Source organism: Propithecus coquereli, unplaced genomic scaffold, assembly GCF_000956105.1.
Source record: "Propithecus coquereli isolate 6110/MARCELLA unplaced genomic scaffold, Pcoq_1.0 Scaffold30, whole genome shotgun sequence".
Lineage (NCBI taxonomy): Eukaryota > Metazoa > Chordata > Mammalia > Primates > Indriidae > Propithecus > Propithecus coquereli.
The window spans coordinates 3,240,260-3,249,318 of record NW_012148619.1 but is presented as its reverse complement, the minus strand read 5'-3'; the positions used below and the strand labels follow the sequence as shown (position 1 = coordinate 3,249,318).

At 48.4% G+C, this 9,059-nt stretch overlaps 1 protein-coding gene across 1 annotated transcript in view; it reads right to left on the bottom strand.

Annotated features, from left to right (window-relative positions):
• Positions 1–4,762, bottom strand: part of LMO2 (LIM domain only 2 (rhombotin-like 1)) — a 29,685-nt gene extending 24,923 nt beyond the window's left edge. The window contains exon 1 of the mRNA XM_012649660.1: positions 4,298–4,762. The gene's annotated coding sequence lies outside the window, so the exon portion shown is untranslated. The remainder of the gene's footprint in view (positions 1–4,297) is intronic.
• Between the last annotated feature and the right edge of the window lie 4,297 nt (positions 4,763–9,059).

Below are 9,059 nucleotides of genomic sequence, written 5' to 3'. Positions count from 1 at the left end.
AAGTCAGAATGAACACAAATGTACTGCAGAAAAAATACACGATCAACAGCGAGGTTCTGACCCAAACTGCAATCAGATTGGATTAGGGAGAAATCAGAGTGGGAATAGGCACGGAAGGCTTCCTGGCGGAAGCAGAAATCCAGTTGCCCCATTGATGAGTGACTATCTGAGAACTTCCCTTGTGTCAGGCTTGTACTATGAGCTTTACATAAAGTGTTTTCTTTGATCCTTGCAACACCCTGATGAAGTAAGTATTTCAATCATAATTTTATAGATGAGGAAACTGGGTCACAGATAGGCTAAGAAGCTTGTCCCAGCTCCCGGGGCTACTAAGGACTGAGTAGGGATTAATAGCCAGTGATTTCAAAGCTGGTTTTCTTAACTAACCCAGAAAGCAGAGCAGGTGTGTCTGGCAAGAAACAACCCAAGTAAGGATCTGGTCTGCGGGTCAGGGGTAGAGGTGCAGTCGCTGAGTTAGACCATAACAGCATTCCGAGAAAGGACCCTGCTCTGCTGTTCTCTCTCATTTAAAGGCATTTGGTGTCAACCCACCCCACACCTGAGCCAGTGATCTCAGTAATTCAAAGGTTTATTACCTATGCAGGCACAGGCTGCAAGGGGAGTCCCTGGGTGAGGGGCCCACTGACAGGAGGGCTCCTTGACATCTGAGCAAGAGAGCGACCCTGGTCCTCGGGACCCAGATACGGGACAGGAGCCCACCCGCCTGTTGAATAATACAGACAGGCAGTGGATAGGGGGCAGATTAATTTCGAGTGATCTGCTCTGGTGGGGGTCAAGCTGGGGGCAGGAGATCTAAAAGGGCAAGGGTGGATTTTCTTGCATGTAGCAGACGTGAGTGGGGCTGGGGCATCTGAAGGTTTCTGCCCCAGTGGGTGTTAACAGTTTGGCTGAATGTCATTTTACTGGGAGCAACTTTTTGCACCCAACTCAATTTCTTCAAAATTTACTTCCTAATATTTGATTTTCTGTGCCAAGACTCTTGCTAATATACTTATATGCAGACTGTACCAATTTTGCATAGTCAGCTCAGTATGTAAAGTCCACTTGCTGGCAGGAGGGCCCCCTGAAACAAGGTCACCTCCAGTTGCAGGGGATGTCCAAGTCCTGGGGAGTTCAGGGTACTGCATGAGAAATTTGTTTTGGGTTTGGTGGTGCTTCCATTAGGCTATTTGGATTATTGTCTGCAATATTTATTCGCATACAGCAGCATACGGTATGTCCTTTGGGGGCACACACTCCTGGGCAGCTAGCAAATCATCTGGAGCTAGTCCTTCAGCTGCCACCCTGGCAGTTGGGATTTTGCCCTTCAGGGAAAGCTGTAAGTGCTGCTGCTCTTTGTGTTACGGGGGCTGATAGAACTTTGGACCTTTCTCTGCGGCATCTGGTGGTTTTCCCTGTGTGATCAGATTGTGAGCCCTTAGTCCCACTCCCTGTCCCCAAACTTCACACTCATACCCAAGGCGGTGGGTAGGAAGTCTCCAACTGCAGACTGCGACCAGGAGGGTTTGATTGCAGAGCAGTCAGAAAAATGTTAAGGAGCTTGTCAGAGCTTAGGTAGTTGGGACATGAGAAAGGAGTTACCTAGGGGAGTGGAACGGGCGAATCAGGCTCCCTCTGGGGTGTCTAATCTCTCATGTTCCTTTCATATCCGGGGTGGGCCATGCCACGGGTCATGCTATGCAGGCCTAGGAAGATACAAAGGTCTGCAGGTCCATTTGGATAGATGCACGATCTGGGCCAGCGACCAGACTTGATAATATCAGTCAAAGCCTCATCGGTCTGGCCGCGCATAGGATAGGGCAGGTCCTAGGGGCCTAGATCAGTAGTGTTTGGTATTGGTGGTTTTGTGGTGCAAATAAAGGGGCGAACTGCTCATGGGGGCAGATAGCAGGCCCCACATTGTATGAGGTCCAGCCATTGGATGGCTGTAAGCAGTAGGCTTGCTTTGGGAGGCCCACAAGGGAAAGTTCTAGCCACAATAGGAATGAGGTTCATTGTGCCCAATGGGGAGGATGGACGAAGAGAGAGTCATAACTTTGGCGGTCTGTCTGGTGGCCACCTCTTTCAGGTATGTGACACATGCTCAGTGGGGGATCCCCTAAGGGAAGGTGCTGTGCTCTGGGAGGGGGCACCTTGGTGGCTGGTGTGGGTAACTAGGTGCTCATCCTCCAGGGTGTAGTGTCTGGATGGACTGTGGTCATCACCTGCAATGTGGTGGCTGGTCCCTGGGCCAGAACAACTTTTAAGTCAGATTCAGGTCATGGAGACATAGGTTGACATCAGGAAAGGGCATCACAAAGATGTGCAAAGTAGAGTGGGTGCTTGAGGGCACATTTAACTATGTACTGAGCTGCCTGTTGGGCATTTTAATTATGATAAAGGTAGCTTGGGCATAGAAGGCAGGACTGGAAATGCAAGACCACATTCCCTTCTGTTTGTCCTGATGGCTGCTCAGGATAATATAATATTCCTAGCCTATGTTATTGTGGAAGGAGAGTTGTATATTCCAAACAGATAGGGATGACCCCATGGGTGCAATAGTGCCCAGGTGTCCTGGCATTAAGTAGGAAATCTGTGTCCCAGACCCAGGCCACCAGTTATATCCAGCTATTGATAACCCAAATGTTCCACGATAACGTTTTCAGGGTTTTAGGCTCCACAATAGCATTCAGGACTTCCCATTCATAGTGACTGGGGGCATCTGTATCCCACAGCTGTGAGTGGCTATCCATGCTTCAGCATCCGTGGTGGGGAATAAATAGACCCAGGCATGCTATTTTATTTTATATATCTATCTATTTATCTTTTTTTTTTTTTTAGAGACAGGGTCTTGCTCTGTCACCCAGGCTGGAGTGCAGTGGCATCATCATAGCTCACTTCAACTTCAAACTCCCGGGCTTAAGCAAGCCTCCTGTTTCAGCTTCCCAAGTAGCTGGGACTACAAGCATGCACCACCATGCCTGGCTAATTTTTTTTTTTTCTTATTTTTTGTGGAGATGGGGTCTCACTCTATTGCCAGGCCGATCTCAAACTCCTGATCTCCAGCAATCCTCCCACCTCGGCCTCCCAAAGTGCTGGAATTAGAAGCATGAGACGCCACACCTGGCCAAGCATGCTATTTCAGAATGTTGGTGTTGGGGACCAGTAGACACTACTGCTATACTCAAGGACCTTACAGCCTAGTGGCAAACCAATATAATAAGTAATTGTATTATCATTACTTTTATTAATATTAACAGCAACGATGACTAACAAGGGCTAAGTGCCAGCCACTGTCCAAGCACTTCTATGACTTATTTCATTTACTCCTCACGATGGCCCTAAGGGTACCCCTAGATTACAGATGAGGAGACTGAAGCTACCATCTCCCTAAAGTCCACAATGATTTTCTGGGAGCACAAAAGAGAGCTTGTGTCATGTTACCAGATAAAGTCAGGAAAGGCTTCACAGAAGATTCACTTTTTTAAGGGGACCTAAAGAAGTGTGGGTTTTCTCTAAGCAGAAATATTGGGGCAAGAACCTAGAATAACAGAAGTATAATATAATACCTGCTTCAAAAGGGAGTTGTGCAAAGTCAAACGGTCAATGAGGTACGTGAAACCCTAGCACAGGGCCTGGCACAAATCAGATACTCCCAAATGTTTGCTCCCCTTCATCGGTCTCCATTCACCCTGGTTTTTTCAAGACACTCTTCAAGTCATAACCTGCTTGGGAGCCAAGGCTTCTCTGAGGCCCTCCATAACAATCTTAACCCTCAACTCAGTTGGAATGTGTTGGAAAATGCTAGCAAGGACAGCAGCCCCACCCCTTCATTGCCTAAGTTTGTTATGCGCGCACGTGAGCACACACACACACACACACACACACACACGCACGCACGCACGCACGGTTGCTGGGGAGATCATGGTAAACACCAGCCTCTCTTTTGTATGAGAATAATTGAGTGGCCTCCCTTTGTGGCCGGTGTAGAGGAACAAATTAGATGGGTAAATTAACAGTTCCCGAAGACATTAGCAACCACCAGCTCACGCAGTGAATGCCTGACTCACCGTGGGGCCTCTCCAAGTCACAGCCTATGAATAGACGCTCTTCCTCCCTCTTGAGAAGCCAGAGTGCCTGGAACACCATGGGGGAAGCCTGAAGGCTTGTAGCCCCCTTGGAATCTTTTTATTTTAAAAGACAAGTTTAATTACCACTTCTTCTGGCTCCTTGAAGAAGAATACAAAAGTTCCCTCGCAATCCTCCATTCGCCTGAGGATTAATGAAACCTGCTCACCAGCGGATGACGTAATCCTGGTGGCTTCCCCGAGCAGATCTGGGCGCTGCCCCACTGATGCCTTCTGGGCTAATTGCTCGCTTTGCACCTGTTCCTTCTGGGGAGGCCCTGGCACCCTAACATCTGGTGCCTGGGCCACCTCCTCTCTCTGCCTGGACACCTGCAAGCCCTGGTGGATAGCAAAGCCCACGCCACGGTTCAGGGGATGAGGGGGTGTTTCCTTCTCACTTCTGCTCAAGGCCAGTTGCCGTTCTTTGAGGGTGTTGCAAACCCCGAGTTTAGAGGGCTGGGCCTGTTGATGGCCTGATTGTCTATCTAGTAGGGCGATGCCTTCGCCCTTGGGAGTGAGCTCCCTCACACCAGATGTGCTCTGTGTGGAATCCCTGGCCCGTCGGGGGTCGTCCTCTTTGCCGTGCCAGACAGTAAGCCCTGCAGGGCCCAAATCCTAACCGAGACCCTCCTCCTCTGGCCGGGACGTGGAAGAGATTCACCATCCTCAGCTTTGAACTGGTTCCAACAGACCCTCCAACCCCAAGAAGCTGGCTTTGTTCCTGTTCACACATGACTCCCTCTCCCTCCTTGAGCTCCTCCCTTGGAACTTGTCCCCTGCACCACCTTTCCCTCTCGCCCAGTGCAGCACCATTATAACCCTGTAAAGGGGAGCTGCAGGCTATTTGGAGGCTCCCACAGACCTGGAGTGAAATCTTAGCTCGGCCACTGACTAGCCAGGCAAATTCAGGTAAGATACACAGCCTCTCAGACCTCAGTACCCTCGTTTGTAAAACAGGGATGATGGTACCCATCGTGCAGGGTTGTTGAGAGGATTAAATGAGATGACGCAAGGAAAGAGCTTGCACAAGCGCCAATGTTATGTAACACACGCAGTATTGTCTTACCAGGCAATAATTTCAGTGTGCGGATTTGATCATCTCTTAGTTAGATATTAAATTCTTCCAACTTGGTTCTTTTGAACCCCTCAGGGCCTGGAACAGTTGTAAGTGTGCAGAAGTTGGTGCTTTATTAGCTGAATAAAAAGATACTCCAGGCTTTCTTTTCCCTTGTCTGCACCATGAAGCTCTTATCAGCTGCTCTCCCGGGGCTGCCTCTTTGATCCTAGGCTTTGGGGCCACTAAGCTGTCCTTTCTTTGTGCCCTGCTGAGTCCCGAAGTCCTGGATTGTTGCCGTTCCCCGAAATGGCTGCTCCCCCCCACGCGGGCCCTGTCAGCTGTCTCCCTTGCACGCATCCTCTGTGTGCTGGGCCAGGTCCCATCGCAAGGTGACAGCTCACAGGCCTCACACTGAGTCTCTCCCAAGCATTAGCAGCCCACCCCGGTCCAAAGATATCTTTTATAGCTGATCTCTAGCGGCACCTCCTACCTTCCAATTAGGAGCCTGTCAACACCGGGGCCATCATTCTTCCTGCAGCGGCTGACATCAGGCAGTCCCGCTGAGGCTGCTCAGGGAGAGCCAGGCAAAATCATTTCCATGATGGTGGTGGCGCTGAGCACCAGAGTTGGAATCTGGGTGAATCTGAATCTAGCCCAGCCTCCTCATGCTGCAAGAAGGGGTCTTATTCCCCTTTGTGTCTGCTGCACCAAGCACAGTGCCTGGCACACAGTAGGTATTCAATAAATGAACACATGTGAATTGAAAAGGCCAAGGACACATTGCTAGCTGGCAGATCCCCTTTCTCAACGTCTATTGATGTCCGGTTCATTTCTTTCTCTCATACAGGCAACTAAGAAAGTTAGCTCATGCCTAATCTTTCATGATCTTTTCTTTCCTTTACTTCTGCGGTTGAAAATAAATTTACTCCAGAAAAGAGAGATGCCTGATGCCTTTGTCCTCCTCTTCAAGCTCCCCTACATCCCTGGATTGTGGTGAGGCTCTCTGAAATTCAGGGCCATTTTCAGAAACTGGAGCTGATGAAGGAGATGAAGGAAGTATGACACAATCTAACATTTTTCTTATCTGGCTGTGTGGTCTGGTGGTTTGCACAGGGGCTGTGCGATTCGGAAGTCTGCCTTTCTATTTCTGGGACTTAGGGGAAACCATGTAGCAACAGTCTTTGCAGCCTCTTGCTTTCTCTTTCTCTTGTTCCCCATCAAGAGCCCACACTCGACCTGCTCACCCAGGGAAGGAAACGTACTGCCCTTCTTGCCCGGCTGCACCCTGGCAGAGGCTGTGGAGGCTGGCGGTAAACTGATGAAAGATAATCCAAAGCAATGGAAAGTGAGGGTGGTGAGCGGGAGAGTGGTTTGAGGCTGAGAGTATGAAGGTGCAGTGAGGACCGACTTGACCACATCAAACCAAACCATGTCTCCTACGACTACTTGTCAGCCTGAAATCCTGAGAGGCTCTTGGGGGTGGAGATTTCATTGGCCAAGGGGCACCCTGTGTGCCTGGAAAAGTGGGTGGGAAGGAAGCTAACTTTGCCTTCCAGGGAGCAAACCCAGAAGTGGGGAAATGGGGAAGCTCTTTGATGTGAAGTAGAAAAAGTTTGGGGAGAGAGAGAGAAAGAACCAGAGTAACAACCATTTATCTATTTAGAGACAGGGTCTCACTCTGTCACCTGCGCTAGAGTGCATTGATGTGATCCTAGCTCACTAGCCTCACACTGCTGGGCTCAAGCGATCCTCCTGCCTTGGCCTCCCAAAGTTCTGGGATTACAGGCATGAGCCACTGTGCCCAACTGTGGCAATAAATTTGATGAAATCAGAAAGGAACAAAAAGAATAGAAGGGTATTAAGATCAGATCTTCTGAAAAGCAGAGAACTATAAAGACACATTTTTTTTTTAATTGCTGGACCTAGGACAGTTTACGCAGTGGCTTCCGAAAAGCCTCCGCTGGAGTGATCCTGTGTCAACCCTGCCTAGCCTAGACAGAAGGAGGAATTCTATCGCACTCTAGACTTCAAAGTCCATAGAGATATGAATAATCTTGAAATTGATAGAAAACTTTCAGCATTTGATCAATGGAATTATCCTACTATAACTATGCAAGTTTTTGGGTTCTATCTAGAAAGAACAGGGCAAGTTAGGGAAAAATAGTCATTTAACATGCTACTTCATTTCCTTCCTCATTTCTACCCCACTGATCTTTAGGTCTCAATTCCTGCTACTGTAGTTGTTGTTTTAACAACCAGGAAGCTGTGAGAACTTTTGGGTTATCTTTAGAGTGAGAGCCTGCAGGAGGTTTTAGGCTGAGCCTTGGATTGGGCGATCGGATGGCATTTGCCGTGGCCTAACTATCGCTCTGGGGTTCTGAGGATTTTCTCTCTACATGGGAGGTTAGAACACTGTGTTTTCCAGGTTAATTGCATGTGCATTATGCAGAGTCTCAGACTATGGTGGGAGTGTGGTATTGTATGAGATCCCAGTATTAATACCACAGAAAACGCTAGCTGACATTGTGCGACGTGGGATGCTTTAAAGAAAAAAAACGGTCTCTCTGGAAGGGACAATGCTAAGAGAAAGACACACTAGCTTTGTCAGGAGAAAAACCTGGATTTGAGTTGTGTCTCAGCCCATTAGTCGGGCAAGCCACTTACTCTCTCTGTCTCCACTTTTCACCTGTAAATGGGGATTATAAAACCCTCTTAAGACTGTTGTGAGAATTTGATACGATATGCAATTAAGTATAATTTTTGGCACATGGTAAGTTGTAATTTATTGTCCTCTGTTCCAAAGTGCACGCTGAGACTTAATATTTAAATATTACAAAAGGGGTTTTCACTGGGTTTCCACCCTGTGGATGTTTATGGAGAGAAAACTTTCAACTGACAAAAGCTATTGAAGGGGCAGAGCCATTTCAGGATGGTGGCCAAGGCCAGCGAGGCCCTCCTCTTAAGTGAAGCCCTGCAAATGTTAAACAGGGGCCCCAAACTGCTCCACCAGACAGCAGCAAAGTGCTTGTCTCTCTTTCTTTCCGATGTGGCACCATCCTTATTTAACAGACAAGGTAGCTTAGGTTGGGTCTAGACATTTCTGAACCAGTCTGGAAGCCCCATTAGGGTGCCCTCTCCACCCCAGGACCTCATTACCTGCAGGATCAAGCAGCTTCTCAGAAAACAACTTGTCCCAAGGAGAAGCAGAGTTGAAGGGGAATTGGTCTTATTCAAGGATAATAGGTAACAGCAGGAGGGCAGCTCCGGGGCCCTCAGTGGAGTCCTAGAGCAAGAGAGCTATAAGAGAGGGAGGGAAAATTGAATCAAAGGCTTTTCACTGAGATATCTGGGAACAGCAAGACACTAGGCATTGGGGCCAGCTGCTTGGCTGTGAGCAAAGATGATGGCACTGGTGGCTCCAGAAGATGATGCCCTAAGGGTCAGTCTCAGTTGCCTTGGCTTTGGGCCGCAGCACCCAATTTTGAGGTCATTCATTGACTCATTCACCCAACACATTTATTTGATTGCCTGTTATGTGCCAGGTTGGACATGAATGCCTTTGATGCAGAAATCAGTGTCCTTGATACACGTGAGTCCACAAGAAACATTCCTGGAGATTTGCTCCCAAACTATTTTTGGGAGGGGGGAATGTGATGGGTCTGTAGCCCCCCCAGAGCAGGACCAGGGGAACCAGTCAACTAACTCCTGCTCTGCGACCCTGTTTTCACCTGCAGGCTTGTGTGGTTTGGGACCCACGATGCTCATCTGTAAAATGAATTGGCTTGACCACAGGATCTCTAAGATCCATATTTTATTTAAACGTCTACAGATTTAAACTCCACATCCTTATAATAAGCAATAATGAATTATGAACC